Source organism: Chenopodium quinoa, unplaced genomic scaffold (assembly GCF_001683475.1).
Source record: "Chenopodium quinoa cultivar QQ74 unplaced genomic scaffold, ASM168347v1, whole genome shotgun sequence".
NCBI classification, from domain to species: domain Eukaryota; kingdom Viridiplantae; phylum Streptophyta; class Magnoliopsida; order Caryophyllales; family Amaranthaceae; genus Chenopodium; species Chenopodium quinoa.
In genome coordinates, this window is record NW_018745068.1 from 2,820,230 (window position 1) to 2,837,889 (window position 17,660).

At 35.6% G+C, this 17,660-nt stretch overlaps 1 pseudogene; it reads right to left on the minus strand.

The window, feature by feature from the left end:
* Nucleotides 1-2,976: 2,976 nt before the first annotated feature.
* Nucleotides 2,977-6,615, minus strand: LOC110709521 (annotated as a pseudogene).
* Nucleotides 6,616-17,660: the final 11,045 nt, after the last annotated feature.

Below are 17,660 nucleotides of genomic sequence, written 5' to 3' on the forward strand. Positions count from 1 at the left end.
AGCATATCGTTAATTGGGGTTTGCTAGGCATTGAAGGTGTTGATTCCAGGAATCGCCTCCTTCTCGTCCCGGGGGACGACTTTCAGCATGGCTCGGACATGCTGAGCTGCATCCGGCCAGCGAGGGGAATTATCTGCACCAGAAACAGACGGTGAGAAAGCTGCATATGCTCCGCCTACAGATTGCCGGCTGATTGGAGAATCTCCCGGCTGAGACTGAGAATAAGACTTAACCCGCATGGGCAGGTCAAGCAGCGCGAGGATGAAGGGATTTGTACCTTGTTGTTGGAAGCCTCTCTGGCCTCTGGCAGTAGATGGACCGGTTGTGGTCCCTATTGGTGTGATCTCTTTCGAGGCCGTTTCAGCAGTTGACCCGCCTGGGGTCTTTATTGTTTTACCGCCGGTAGTAGCCCGGGCGGTGGAACTGGTCTTCTGCACCTTAGGTGCAGGCTCCTCTACAGTCGGCCTTTTCCGAATCTGCTTTTGCAAGGAGCGAGGAGTTTTGCTCCCATCCTGAAACAAAGTCACAAACGGTCAGGTGAAGAAATAAGCAAAGCGGGAGTAAAGCAAACAAGTCAAGAAAAAGTCAGGCGGTTTAACCTTCTTTGCCGCCTGAGTGGCAAGTTTTTTCTCCAGATTCTCCTTGCGGATGTCTGAAGCCTTCCTAGCAGGCGTTTTTGCTGTTGGCAACATGTTCTATGCTTCTTCTGCAAAACACAAATCAAATACGTCCGGTCAAGGTCAATACAATAACAAGCATGCATTGTAATCAAGGGAAAATAGACATCCGGCATAAAACACGCCGGGTGAGATGCTTAACCTACGTTTTTCGAACATGTTGCTGAGCCCGCAGGCGGACAAAAAGGCCTCGTCCCTTAAAAACTCATGTTTGGGCACCCGGTTTCTGGGCACCCTTATTACCTCTCCGGTTGAGAGAGTGGAAGGGACGAGCTCGAAAAATTGGGAGTCCAGGATTGCTTCCCTATCCCTCTCCGGTATTTGGGGCAATCGGCATTTTTGCCCCAGAAGTTCAGGTTTCCGGTTGTATGTCCGGAACTCCCTGTTTTCCACATTGGTGGGAGCCTTGACCAGGTAGAAGCGGCTCTTCCAGTCTGACCACTTAGACGGCTTGTCAAGCGTCATGAGATATTGTTGGTAGGTGGTTAGGGTGTACCAGGCTCTCCAGCCGCCTGGGCTCCTACTCAGGTTGTGCATGTGGGCAAACGCCTCCCATCCGGGGTTCAAATCCTGCATTTCGCAGGCGACGATGTACCCAAGAATATTCACCCAAGAGTTTGGGGTGAGTTGCCAGATGCCAAGGCCATACCCCCTTAGTATGGCCTTTATTGTGTCGTGAAGGGGGAAGCGGAGCCCCGCCAAGAATGCCGCCTTATAGCAGCCAAACCAGTCGTCTGCGTTGCGCTGGTCATCCTCCCAAGAAATTGTTCCCTTTGCAGGCGGGACCAAGATTCTATATCCTGTGGCTAGGGGCCGTTTAAGGATGAAGTCAGCCAGATTGTCCTGCATCATGGCCCTGTCCTTTGTGGAGACAGTGATCATCAAAGGATCACCTTTGGCTTGCCAGGAGGGTCTCTCCTCCTCCTCGCTATCAACGGATGGTGTTAGATAGCTAAAGCTGCTCTCTATAGGACCGAGAGCAGAGCCGAAGGTGGAGGAGGAGGCCTCCTGAGATGAGTTTCTTCGTTCTACGGAGGCGGCTTCCTCACCGCCTCCCTGATCAAGACCTAGGATTCCATCACTAGGTGTGCTGGGAATACCTCCGGGAGATCCCACGGCTGTCTCATTAGGGGTCTTCTCATCAGGCGGCAACTCGTCAGAGCCACCGCCTCTGTAGTTGGGGTCCACAACTGTCTTCTTGGTTCTGGCCATTGTGTCCTGCACAGACACGGAGACGATCGGATTGGGAGATAAACAAGGCAAATCCCAGGGGCTACAATCGGTGTTTCCAGTTCTAGACTCAGCCGTACTAATAGACCGGCTGGTTTCATTATTATGTTCCGGATGGGGGTATAAAGGGTACATCTAACTATGGGACAAATAAGCGAGAAAGTAAACAAAAAACTCAAGCGAAAATACATAGAATAGCTTGAAAGAATAGAGGCGGTACCTAAAAGAGAGAAGGAGAAAACCGCTTGATCGATGAGAATTTTGTGGGATTGCTTGCAAAGACACAGGCGTCTCTTGAGCCGGCTGTGTTGTCTGAAGTGCAAATGCAAATTTCGTTTGATTATCAAACCCCTCAGACGGTTGAAAGCCGGATGATCACACGGTGTTTATCTCGCAAATACTCTCAAATACCGGCTGCTCTCGAAAATCAAAAAATTTGCAAAGTTTGTAAATGAGGATTCAGGGAGGGGACTTGCCTATTTATAGGCCCATACTCAGAAGGCGAAGAGTCCCGACTCTTCACCTTCTGTTTCTCCCGCCTTTTTACCCAAATAGCCAGAATCCAAGAGATTCAAAAAAAAAAAAGTTCTTCATAGGTGCCACGTGGCACAGCCACGTCAGCACCTGTGAGGGGCAAATGTTTAGGGTAAAATTACCCTAGACACGTGGCCCAATGGGCTGGTGACACGTGGTACATCGCCATTAGTCGACAGGGCTCCAATCCCCTGTTGACACGTGTCCTTGGTACCCTCCATGGTGAACTTGTCTGCCCCACTATAAATAGTGGGACAAACCTCATTAATGGGATTCATTCATAAATACAAACACTATTACCGAGCAATATTAATTGCTGAATTCTCCCAATCAGCGAGAAGAATTTCATCCATTCTGTACTCTTTTCCTCCTCTACGTATACTAACTTGATCGTCGGAGGCGAAGCTCCTACCAACCGGAGTCTTCGTGATTTTGCAGGTACAGGCATCCGACAGCTCAGTCTTGGAACCGTAACTCTCCCGCAGGACACATAAAAAAACCCCAAAACAATACTTAACATCTTATGGACCACATATGCCACAATAATTCAATAATTATACAATTTAAAATATAAGAGTACATTTATACAAATATAAATATGGGCATTTAGCTCTTGTTAAAGACCCTACAATTTTGTCTAATTTCTCCAGAAATCCCTTGAAGAACTTGGATGTTCCCCATTTTAACTATGGCTTTTGCAAAACTTTGTCCAAACCCAACATTATTTGCTGCCATATTAGTAACCAACGTAGAACTTAAGGAATCCAATGCTAGCTCTTGGTCAATTTGCAACACCCCCATGTTACTTTTAATCTGATTGTAGTATTGGTTATCAAACACGAAAGGCGTCTTTTGATCAAGAAAAGCAGTAGGATATACGTTCGGGTTTGACCCACAAACGCTCGTTAGCTTTGTAACCAAAGCTATATTCATAGTAGGATCAGGAGATCCTGTTCCCTGAAAGTTGGATAACCTATCTTGAAAAAGACTACAATGTGCGATTCCTACAGTATGTGCACCTAATAAGACTACCATGTCATTTAGGGTTAACCCTTTGTCACTAAAGGATTTTTGGGCTTGGGAAACGGTGAAAGATGGGCCGGGTACGTTGACTTCACTCTAACGTGAGATGAGCCCATCACGTCTACCCGTTGGGACATTGTACTTTGGACCCCCTGCTAGGACAACTGAGTCTCGGGTTGCTAGTGTTATGATATCTGCACAAGAAACTGTTTGTGGACACGATTGTTCGAGTTTGGACTTGATTTGATCGATTAGTGCGAATTCACGAACCGACCCGTTTGGGCCTGCTGCTTTTTCAGCTTGGTTGGTAGAAGTGGAGTCTATCAATATAGAGGCATCACAACCCTGTAAAATGAGTAACATGGTTAAGCAAATGTATCATATAATGAGAATATACATTAAATGTTTTAATTGATTACTGATAGAGTATAAAACATATTCTTGGGCCTCAACCATCAACTTCAACTTTTGGTTGAGATGATCCTTTAACATGTTATTAAGAGTCGGCGTGATACAAAGGTCACGAGTTCGAATCTCATTCACCTCTCTTTTCAAAATGGAATATTAAATGTTGGGTATGGTGGGGCCCATGCTACATCCACACTTCAATCCGGGCTCACATGTGAGACAGTGAGAGGGCGTGATAGAGTATAAAACATATTCCTAAACCTCAACCATCAGCTTAACTTTTGGTTGAGTTGATCCACTAACAATTACATAATTGTATTGAGGTGTACAAGTGGACAAAACTGTGAGCTAGCTAGCTAGCCTAAATAGTAAAATAGGTATGGGGTAACTAACCCAAATATTTTAAAGAGAAATACAAAAGCCATCATATAAAAGGCAACAATTAACCAAATCAAAATTTTGCGTGCTAATATCTATGGTAGGTTATACCATGTTCTACAATAAGAGTATTTATTTTTTCTCATTAGAAACATCACAAAATCACAAATGATTTAGAGGAGAAAGAAATATAGTTTTGATTATACCATACAAGTAGTTATAGAGAGCATGTTTTGTACACCCAGGTGTACCATACACCCGGGTTACTTGCTCATTTATTAAATGAGCAAAAATTAATGAGCAAATAACTTCGATTATATCGTACACCTGGATGTATATAACAAATTCTAGTTATTATGCAGTTAAATTTATTCTTATAATTATTTAACATTTTCAGTTTTGTTCTTTTTTTGAAGCCCTTAACAGTCTCACTTTATTTCTTTTTCGACAAATCCCTTTACTATCTTCCCTCACATTATATCTCTACACATATTTATTTACTTTTCTTATTTAATCAAACATTTTCTATCATGCACGCCTATTTACAGTCCCACTATACTCACCATATAAACAATATCTTCAATTGTCTTAATTGTGTATAAATTGTTACGGAGTAATAACTTTTGAACTGAAGGTTGCATTTATTTATGTAAAAAAAACATTATTCAAGACTGAATTAGTATGGAAAACTCAATTTTAAGAAGCAAAAAATTATTGTTTATATCTATTATGGAAGGAAAAGGAGGGGAAGAAGGATAAAGAAAGGAAAAAGAATAAGGTGATGAAAGACAAGATGAAATTACACTTGAATTAATCTTTCAAATAAATATTTCCAAATATTAAAAGGATTTGATCTATTAAAAAGGAGATAGAGGGCATTGATCCTTTTAACCCCATGTAACATCCAACTAATAAGGGATGATCACCATCATTTTCTTCCTTCGTTTTCCCTCCATATTAGTTAATCCAAACACACAATAAAAGTCATGAATCAAAATTTTGTAGTCGAATTTTATACTTTCCGACCCGTTCTTTAATAATGCTTCAAAGGGGGAGTGTATGTACAAAATTTTAGATACTGACTGAGAAAAAAGTTTAGAGGAAAATACTTTATTACAAACTTGTCCATGCAATTGCAAGCATAACTAATAAAACGCTTATAATAAGTATCAACATGAGTTTTATATGTTTCTCTTCAAAAAAAAAAAAAAAAAAAAAGAAAAAAAAAGAGTTTTATATGAGAAAGTTATTAAAATTTAAAAACAAGATTATGATGGATATTTGAAGTGTTAGATAAGGTAATTGTTTCCTTAAATGAGTATGTTGTAGTAAACGTGAAACTTTCTGAAAAGATGATCGATTTAATATTAGAGGAACAACGATAAAGTTTTGTTTTCAAGTGTGTGAACTTCTCATGCTACAAGTGTAAAATTTGTTTTATTAATCCCAATTTTGATAAATTTTCTTTAAATAATCCCAACTTTTGATTATTTTGGAATAATCCCCCCAACTTATATAGGTATCTTTTTATAATAATTCGAACTTTTATTTTTATTATACATAATAGTCCCAAAAGGGATCAACAATAGCAACTTTTGTGTGCGGCTGGCCACACCGTGTGGCCAGCTGACACACACCAAGTAGCCCTTGCTTGTTCGACGAGTAACCTCTTACCGAGTAATCCCTAACCGACCGAATAACCCTTAGCCGATCAAGTAACCCCTGACCGACTTAGTAACCCCTGACCGAGTGAGTAATCCCTGACCGATTTAGTAACCCTTGACTGAGTGAGTAACTCGTAACCAACCAAGTAACCCTTGACCAACTTAGTAACTTTTGACCAAGTGAGTAACCCCTATAAAACTAACAAAATAACCTCGTAATGGTTGGCCACACGGTGTGGCCAGCCACATATAAAAGTTTGTGAATCAACAAAAGCAACAAAAATAACACTTCGGATTATTTTAGGGAGATACCTATATAAGTTGGGATTATTCCAGAATAATCAAAAGTTAAGATTATTTAAAGAAAATCGATCAAAGTTGGGATTATCAAAACCAATTTTCCAAAACAAATTGCAAGCATATGCTAAGAAGAAATTAATTTCTCACCCTTACAAAACAATCATGAAAATGCATACGAAGCAAAGTCGCAGTAACGGATTTATCCGCCGTGAACCGCTGCTGTACCGCCTGTTGAATGATAGTTTCAGCGTTCGGACAAGTTTTACTATAAAACCCAACTTGAAGGGCTAAACTTAGAGGAAGAATTAAAGACAAGAAAAAGAATAATGTAGTAACACTTATATATTTGTGGTAACTTTCCATTTTTAGTGTTTTGTATAATCAAAATCACACTACTAAATGACAATGCAAAGTAATGTAGTAAAGGAGAGTATATATAGTATTGCAAGGAAGCTGAGCTGTTAAAATAGTGGCGTGCAGTTGCTTGTTGAAAGTCAAATAAGATACGTAGTATATAGTCCTCAGAAATAAGTGAGTCGATAAAACGTGGATTCTAGCATAAAACTAATAAAAGTATACAATAATGGAAGTGTTTTAAAAAGTTTAAGGTAGTAAAATGATATTTGGTTAAAAGTTGATGGTGAAATCTATGCATGCATTGCAGCTGGCTCTGGGATATTGGGCGTGTTTGATTTATGCATTACAGCAATTCTCCTTGTAATTTCTCACTTTCTAACTAATTAAAGTTTTAATTAGGCAAGGAATGTTTTGGATTGAGTTGAATGCCAAATTGATACTTTTTTGTGTTTGGTTAAGTGTAATAGTTTGATTGCTATACTATTAGAAGACTAAACTCCATTTATTATGTCACTAAATATTTTTGAATTGATTGTAAATTTATAATATGATGTAAATATGGGTATTCCAAGTATTGAATAAGATGTAAGAAAAGATAACATGTTGATAATTCATTAAAGAATAAAAAGTTACATATAACAAAAGGAAAATAGCTTGTACGGGGATCAGATCACTTGGTTCGTAATAATTTGCTGAAAATAATATAAAATTAAAGCAAGTGTAACATCACTTAAAAAATGAAGGGGGCACCATATTTTAGATAGTTTCCTTGACCGCCATATGTAGGTAGAGTTAGAGTCGCCCCGAGTTCATTTTATGTTCACAAAATCTATCAAAAACTGTATAAAATGAAGAATAATTGCATATTTGACGAATTTATCAAAATGAGTCGTGTTAAGGTCGATTTCATATTGTGTCGTGTCAACTTCATTGGAAAGGTCAATAATAAGCTGGGTTTAAAATTATGTTTAGTTTGAAATCAAGTCGAATTAAAATATGGTCGGGTTTAAATTAGAATTGGTTAATATATATTAAGTTAAGTCAAAACATGATTAGATTGAATCGGCTATCAGTTGGGTCAATTTCGTGTCGGGTTGAATTCAAACTGGTGTCGAATTGAGTTCAATTCGGGTCGAGTAGGTGTCGGGTTGAATTCAGATCGGATTAAATTGATGTCGAATTAAGTATAGATTGGATCAAATTTGAATTCTAATTGAATTTAGATCGATTACGTATGTGATTTGGGTCTTAAATTTTTCAGGTCAGGGTAATTACAATTCGAAACAGATGCTTTTTTGGGTAAAGTTCACACCTCTTTTCGTTTGGGCCATTTGGTTCGAGTTTATATTGGATTGGGTTTTTGTTGTCTTTTCTACTTGCTGCATATTCTTTTCATCGTGATTTTTACCCAAAACTAAATTCGTATAAATTGATCTTACACAAACTTAAACTTAAACTTAAACGGTGACTCCAATTTTTAGTTGTTCAAAATATAAATATGTTCCAAAAAAACAGTGCAAGACTATTGTACTTCTAGTGGTTCTAAATATAAAGATGTGTTATTTTCACCACAATTTTTGAATAAAGCGAATTTTCACAAACTTATTAAAATATATATAAACTCATAACAAATTAGAAGTTATCTTTAAACGGGTTATAATTTCTACCTTTTAAAAAGTTTATCATAACTCTTATGAATAGTATTTGAACAATTATACCCTCTAAAAATGTTTATTTACTTATGTGACCTCATTAATATTAATTGTTTCTTTTTTTTTAAACTATTAAGAATAATGTATAGACAGTTACACCCCAAAAAAATATTTGTTTACATACTTCTCTCATTAATGTTGTCAACAAGTAAAGTTGTAACATAAGGCCAAACCGAAAAAGCTCCTCGGATATGACTAGCTGTGGCCACCCTAATTACCATTAACATTATTGTTAAAATTAGGGCTGAGCAAAACTGCCTGAAAAACCGAAAACCTGATCCGTAACTGTTCCAAAAATTATGTTACCCAATCCGATATGCTCGCCCCTAGTTAAAATTACCTTTAAATTGACCGTTTTTCAATAAAATTAATATCATTGTATTTTTCAATACTGAAATTAAGTAGCATACTTAAAAGGGAAAGCTAATAATTTTGTTTTAACTTGTATTATAATAATAATAATAATAATAATAATAATAATAATAATAATAATAATCTAATTATTAATTAGATGGATAAAGTTGTTAATAATGAAGAATTTCTGGATACATCTTTCCAAGATCAAATCCTAATTCAAATACAAGGAGTCAGTTGTCCCTTCGGGCCAGTTTGAATATTTTTTAGTCGTTATAAAAAATTTCAACTTGCACGAGGCTCCATCATTAGGTTCAACTGTAGTAGAAATATAAGTTTATTAAGTACAAGAATAATGCTTAGTTGCCTCCTTACATTATTGTTTGGACTTTTGCATGTTTTCATAAAGAAATTAGTTATACACCAAGTTGGCATTGTAGACCTAATGGCCCATTTAATGCTCTACAATACAAGAAACCAACTCCTTGAACGAGAAATGCATAATTTTGTTTCCATTGGTTGGAACTTAGAAGGCTGAGAACCAAAGCAAACAACGAACCAATCTGAGTCCTTGGATCATCACAATCGAAAGGTTTATATATTTTCCATACTACCTTCGTTTCTTTTTAGTTGTTATAAAGGGTAGTAATTGTGAGACTTACAAAATTCCTCTATTACAACTAAAAAGTAACGGAGATAGTATTATTAATGGTAGTTTCGTAATTTTGCAACTATACAAGCTATTTTCATATTTTATTACTTTTAACGCAATTTTATTTATATTTCAAGCAATTTAATTTACTTCTACTAGCTTTTCCTTTGCTTTAAAAAAGATTGAAATATATGTTGTCATAGATACTAATTGATAAACAGTAATAATATATTTATTATATGAAGTATACTAGATATTCCTGAGCCATGCTCGATTTTTTAAATTAACGATAATTGAATTACTGAATTGAAGATTATAGAGAAATATAAGTATAAATATTATAAATTATAATAATAGTCCTAAAATATTATAATAATAAATAAACATTATGAATTGGGAATTTCTTAGGCGAATTTGTTTATACCAAAAAAAAAAAAAAAAAAAAGTTTAGGAGGGAAAATTCCCTCTTAAAAAAACTCCAATTTATTATAGAGTAATACTCTGTAAATAGATTGCATTAATAGTGATAAAAAAAATGCACAATTTGGTACCCACACACACACACATAAAGAGAGAGAACGCGACATGACCATGAAGGCAAGAAGTATTTCGTATCAATGTCATTTTTGTATATGTATACGGGAGGGATATGATGAAAATATGGTGAAAATACCGCTAGAAAATTTAATAATGAGGGATATTGGTAATTTTAAAATGGGTATTCTAAATAAGAAAAATTGGTAAAAAAAAATAATTAAAGGGGTAGTTTAATTAATTGTGAATGGTCCAAGCATATGTTGTATCCCAAAGACATCAAAGTATTAGGAGCTAATATTATGCAACTAATATCTCCTCTTCAAGGCAATCACAACTCCCTTGAAAGCAAAGTGGAGAGATGATACACATACGAGGAATTCTAAAGGGAGAATATGTAAATGCATAACAACACAGCTGACCCACATTTTTTTTTTTAAAAAAAAAAAAATAAAAAATAAAATCAGTACCTATCTATAGTAGTACTACTGAATCCTTCTATAATACTACTGACACTTTGTATTATACTACGGATAAGTATTGGCGCATAGGCCCTATATACATTACATGCAAATAGGATGACATTTTTGTAAATATCGGGAATCTGAGAAAAATCGGTGGTAGAAAATATAATGACAAAAAGTACCACTACATGCATAATAGTACATGATAGTACATAAAAATGTACCATTGTATCATTAAAAGAGAGAAAATGTACCACCGAATCCCCTATTGCCCTCCTATATGCATGTAAAATACATAGGCCCTATGCGCCTATATGCACTCTTATACTACTGATGCTACTATTTTGTACAACTGATGCTACTATATTATTAGTATTGTTAATGGAAATACTTAGCATTGTTAAGATTAATAATCACTTTTTTTTATTAATGACTTTTAACGGTACTACTTATCACAATTCTGCTACTTGTATATCTGTAGGGAATTTTTCAACTCTCGCCCTACTGTGGTTCATGCTTTTAGGCATGACGTCGTTCCAAGGAAAAGAAGCTAGAGAAAAAAAGTCGCCAACAAGTTTTAGGAACTTGTAAACCGTTCACGGGTGTGAAGGTTACACCCCATTCACGATCACGGAGATCGCTAATTTCATAGTGGTCCGGAACCATGACTGGATGTTCAGGGAAACCTAAAAGAGATTGAACCCACCCTAAATATGTCTTTACTCAATTCTTATGATATTCATGCGCACTTTTCGATCAACATACATACATCAAGTTAATCCTAAACCTTTTAATCTACGACATTGGTTGATTATTAAAGCACCATCAAATCTATTATTGGTGATCACTTGAATTAAAATCATATTAAGCCTAAATCAGATTATTAATTATCTTATTAGGCGTGATTTCAAGTACAAATTCCCTTTAAACCTGCAAAAAGGGGCGTGATCAAACAATAACAATAAATCATAATAATCAAACAACATATGATTAATACAGCAATCATCATCATAAAAACATCATCAAAACATCAATAGTAATAAGATCCTAGGCATGATACTAAACGGATTAATAACAAATCCTAGCATGTTGCTAATAACAAGATCAAAGTGTTATTCTAAACATGATACTAGGAATTAACATAACATCCTAGACATGATACTAGGAATTAAAATAACATTGTAAACATGATTTCTATTCCAAAATCAAAAGAATAATTGAATTACTTACTTTGATGCCTCAACCTTCTTGCTATTAAAACAACTTCAAGAAAGTTAAATCAATAAAGTGAATAAATCAAATATGAATTGAAATATAGACTTAGGACCAAACCCTCAAAACTATCAACCTTTCATGTCGAGGTCGAAGCAACGTCGAGGATGGCTTAGAGTATTTGAATCTCGTGAATGAGGTATTGTGACTGATTTGGGAGAATATCAAGGATGTGTTTAGGCTAAGGCTAAGAACATAGATGTTTGATAAGGATTGAGATGATTAGAGCTAGGCGATTATAGCTTATGATTCATGGTTCTAGCTGATTTGAAAACGGGGTAAAAGACCTCTATTTATAGGGAAAAAAGAGAGTCTGGACGATCAGAAAAAGATCAGAATTTGAATGGAAGTAAAACTGATTCTGACGCGCCACGCTGGCTTTGTTGCGCCGCGTTGAGACCATCGTGGTGCGTTGGTCCTAGCGTTGTTTGCTGGTTTTAAAGGATAATCTAATTAAAGTTCGTACGGAGTTTGATTTCTAATGGAATTATGATCATGATATTTATCCGAACGTCTTTGAATTTGAACGGGATAAGGATTATCAAAAGAGAAATTTTATTTGATTTCAAACTCTTTAATCTTTATCTTTTTGGGAAGGATAAATTAAAACCTTCTAAAAGTGTCCTAAAGAATCCTAATGATTGGAAATAAGATGTTTAGACCTTCATATGATCATTGGGTCGTAGGTAAGGTGGACCTAGTATAATACTCCATATTCTTTTTGTAATATTTTTATATATATAAATTATTTATTGTATTTATTTTATTTATTTTATTTTTATAGATTAAAATGATTCATTTCATTTTAAAAGAAATTAATTATTTAAATATTATGTCAGTGTGCATAAAATAATATGGGTCATTAATTGAGGCAATAAAAGTATTTCGAATTGGGTCATCTTTATTTAAATAGTTGGATCAACTTGTTGGGAAATTGAGGACACTTAAGAGCCCAACAAGTTAGCCCCAAAGGAAGAAGTTAAGGGGGAGTAGGACTTAGTAATGGTAGTTTTGTGATTATAAGTTTTTGTTTTAAAAAGGGAGTATAAATACTTCAAAACCTCAAGATTTTTCACTCTAAAATCATAATTGTCAGATTTTACAAAAATCCCAAAAGTTTTCTCTTTATTTTCTCTCTTCTTTTTCTCCTTATTTTTCCTCTCTTTTTCTTCTTCTTTTTCTCTCCTCCCCACGCCTCTCTCTCCCTCTTCTTCTCCCCTCACGCCGTGTGCCACCGGCGACTATCCGTGGCCAGCAACAGCAGCCGACGCACCGCCGTGCGCCACCCCCTCCTTCTCTCTCCTCTTTTTGCGGTTTGGTAGTGTTATTAAAAAAAAGAAACTCTTTTTCTCTTCCTAATTTTATTGTATTGTTTTAATTAATTTAAAGCATTATTTTGATTATGTTTTGGTATTGATTTTGGCTATTTGCTGTTGTTAAATTATTTATATAATTTTCAGATTTTTATTCAATAAAAAACCCCAATTTACAAACCCTAGAATTTGGGAATTTATGGTTTATGGTTAGGGTTTGATCCTAGGTTGTTGTTGTTGTTTAATTAATGGTTTTAACATGTTTTCAATGAGTTTAAAGCCCTCAAATTAATGCTAGAATTTACTATGCACACTACTTTTTAATTATTAAGTTAGGGTTTGATTGCCTATAAAAGCGAAAAAGGTTTTAATGATTTAAATATGATTTCCTAGTCTATTAGTGATGTTTTATATTAAATAAGTATGCTGGAATTTTATTTAATTCATAAATTAAGTCTTTTTGAAAGGATTTGAAGTACCCACTTAAAGAAAAGGTTTTATGGCTTCTATATCATTAATTTGGGTTAATTAGGAAGGTTTAAGTGTATTATAGTTGCTCGAAATTTGTAAGAATAGTAGATTAATTATAGTTATGTATTTTTATTTGTAGGAAGCTTTGAGCTAGGTGATTTCTAGCGAGTGTGGCCGAGTTTAGGCATTTTTCAAGGTACGTATGTGCAAAAGAATATTTGTGTATGCGTAGTATCATGCTAGGATTTGTAAAGTATGATTTAAGTGACGAATTAGTAGCATGTTTGGTTGATATATGCTTGGAATTGATGCTGGTTGAGCATGAATTTTTATACAAGCATGTGAATATATATTATTTGAGGCATGATACAAGTTGAGTATGTATGAATCATGGAAGTATGTTTTATTTTCAAGTATTAAAAGACATGTATTAAATAAGAAAGGCTTATATATGAATTAAAGAGCTAAAGTTAGAATTATTGAGCATGATTCATGAATTTATTTCTCACCCATTTATTATTGGTGTTGAGTCAAGAAGTTAATTTATATATTTACTTACTCACGTAAGTTGGGTTTGAGTCAAGGAAGTTTAGTAGTGCATTTTATGCACCAAGGTAGTAATCGTGCAATTTTGTGCACAAAATTAGGCAAGGAACCTTAATTAAAATAAATAGTATGTGCTCACTAATTAATTAAAGAATGAATTGGAAGTATGTATTGATTGCTATTATGTTTGTTCTTGATTGATTGGTTTGAGTCATCATGAGTTAAATTAGTAAATCACGTAATATGTAAGAGGATATGCACCAAAACTCTTGGAGCGTATACACCTTGAGTATGAACATATGGGGGGAATTATGGGGTTTTATATTTAACCATAGCTTCCATAGGGGTACAGGACGCTATACTTTCTTTTATTATTAATGCGCTGGAATTCCATCACAAGGTGACATAGTAGGTGCCAATTGGGGTAGCTCCCTGATTGGAATCTCAATATTTAAATGGGCTATTTTCAAATAAGGAAACCTGTTCGATGCGTAATCCAAAATAATTATTAATAATTAATATTGCTAGTTATGAGTCAAAGGTAAGTTGATTTGTGATTGTGTGGAAAGCATGTTTTAATTATTATTTTTACTTTGATGCTAAGATATTCATGTTAGTGTGGTGCATATGTACTCAGCTTTGCTGATTCGTACTTTTGTTTTTGTGTTTGTGTTTGGCTTTCCTTTGGATTGACCCTACTATGACCCATTTTTATGGTGAGTCGAGAGTTGAAATAAAGAGGAAATAACAGGTACTTGAAGCATGAAGAGCATGATGGGATAGAGTGCAGAGAGTTACTTGTTATATATGTTTCTTAGCTTTGTTATTTTTAAATTATTGGTTTGTTATGGACTAACATTATTATGTTTGTTTTTAATTGGTTTTTCAGAAGGGCCATGTTTGAATTGGTTCCAACTTGTGAAGCTTTATTCTACATTTGTTTTGAGATTGTGAACTCAAGTTTTATTTTTAAAAGTTGGTTGTTGTTTTTAGACTTTGCTATGTGACTTTGAAAACTAGCCTTGGCCGTTATTACGGTGGCGGTAATATTTTTGTTATTTTCTAAACAGGGTTTTAGTTAGAGTAAAAGGAGTAGTTTAAAGGAAGGAAATTTTCAGTGTATTACACCTAGGCTCAGTTTGGGCTCGGTTTAGTGTTTTGGCCCTAACTTATTCGTTTTAAGTCGGATTTGGGCTTATAATATGTCGTTAGAAAGCTCTTTCATTCAATCCTCATCCAAATAAACAACAATTGGAACAGGATTATGGACAAAAATAATCAAGTTTGAAAGTTTTTGTGATTTGGACAAGAAATGAATGATTTTGAGGACACGAAATGAATGATTTTGGGTTTAAGGACACAAAATGAATGATTTTGAATTAAAACATTTTAGATAAGGTTAGGGATATGTTCAAGGCTTAAGGGAACTCACAAGACTCTTTAACTCTTTACCGAAATCGTTAATCAAAGACATGAAAGGTACATGATTGTGTCTCCCCAAAACCAAACCCAGTGGTGAGTACCTTTCACATCTTTGATTATCGAGTTAGGTGAAGAGTTGAAGAGTCTCGTAAAGTTCCCTTTAGCCTTAACCGTTTCTAACCTTTCCTACAGTGGGGCTCAAAGTTGATGTTTGAAATTTTCCCTACAGTTTTTTTGGCGACTCCACTGGGGAGGATTTCTATTTTTGATTCCTAAAATTTATTTTGGCAATTGACTTTAGAATGAGTGGATGAGACTTGAAAGATTCTAGATATTCATTGTGCGTAATTTTGATTAACATTGTGCATAAGCATAAAAAAGTTCGCATTGGAAAGACCATCCGTAATGCGTCAAAAAACATAGGAATTTTATGAGTAGGAAAATTGGGAAATATCTTTCACAACTAGAATCGAAAAAATACTACGAAAAATCAGAAAATTCTAAGAACACACAAAGCTAACGCGAAGTGTAGGAACTGTCGCGAGACGACATTATCCATCGCCATGCGATGGGGTCATCGGTGTGCGATGGACCTTGTTTTCTTACGCCAAGTTCTTCCAACATAGAGCCAAATATCTACCTTCTTGTTTAGATTGATTCTAATACTGTTTCACCAATTCTACTTCCTGATTGAGTTTTTCCTTCTTTTCTGAACCCACATGTGTTTTACATATGGTTTTATCCCCTGGGAATTCACGCTCCATCTACCTAATCGAACGCTCCGTGCAACGACGGGTACATCTGAGTTTGTGAATTCACGAAACCATTGAAGCAAGTTTAACTTGCGGGGTCCCATCCATACGCGCCAACCCTTCCAAAGGTAAGGCTTCCGTGCGATGCATCCAGACTCATAACCATGGACCCTCTTTGACTACCATAATTCTTGAATTTTAAAGAACTAGAGACATGGTTAGGTTGCAAACTCATTGCATCATATTGTGACTATTTGACTAGTTGTTCATTCTTTACTTATGCATATTCTTGCTTGTGATAAACTAACCTCTTACGTTGACTTGTGTTTATAAATTCTTAATCAACTAACTAATGACTAAAAACGGACTTTGCTCAATTAATTAATTAAGTTGGATTAAGAAAGGCTAAACATACTTGACCTACTAAGACTATAGGATTCCCTTTTTAAAGAATTACCGAAAACAAGTTAAACTGACATTCCAGTTCTGGCGCAAAAGTTTGACTTGAAACACAGAACGTTAGTTATATCGCCATGTGATATTTATATCGCGCTGTGATAGAACCAACGCGATGCGATGGTTCCATCGTTTTACGATGGTTCAGTTTTCCTTTCTGAGTCTTTACGTCGAGTCTAAACTTTTTTTGATTAATTAATTTAAATAATCGAGGTCTTAGTTTGGTTTTTGATTGAGTCTAATCACATAGTCCCATGGTCATTACACGAGTATTGAGCCTGTCACTTCCACTCACTAGTCAATGCACACACTCTGTATATGTCACGACCATGTCTAGAGTCTTGTGTGCGCTTTTCCGTCATTTTTTTTGGGGGTAAGTCAGATACTATCCTCCCAACATAAACCATGTTGCTAAAATCCCCATACTTGATTCCCAAAATATGCACCCATTTTTTGCTTTTGTTAAACCAATAAAAATAAAAGTCAATTCGAGTCAAGTCATTACAAGAGTCAATGGTTTAATTTTACAGCACTTGGTCAAGGAGAGAAGGGCATTTAATCAAAGACAACACCTTCATTCAAGTACTACTCTTCGATAGACTGATTCGACACAAGAAAAAGTTCAGAACAATGGCCAGTCAAGAAGAAGTTGACCAACTTAAGCTGACTGTCAATGGACTCGCCGAGATGCTTAAAGGGCTCACTACTCAAGTTAACGACCCTAGCAAACAAGTACCAGTCGAGACCATCAAGCACATAGAAGAAAACTTGAGTCAAATGTCTAATGACTACAAGTACCATGGGATTAGCTCCAAAGGGATCTCAGTGGATAAGGAACTTATTCCACAAAAGTTCTCTACCAATGACTTCCCTAAGTTTAAGCCAACTGATAATCCTTACTTTCACTTAAGAGCTTTTGAAACAATCATGGACATCAAGGGAATTGATAGGAGAATTTTCCCTTCACTCTTCCCGCTTTTTCTTGAAACCGTATGTCAGCAATGGTTCTTTTCTATAGACAAAGAGAAGATCGCTACTTGGGAATCCATTACACATGCTTTTATTGATAGATACAAATGTAATATCCAAGTAGAAACTGATCATAGGGAACTCGAAATACTTAAACAGATAGAAAATGAAG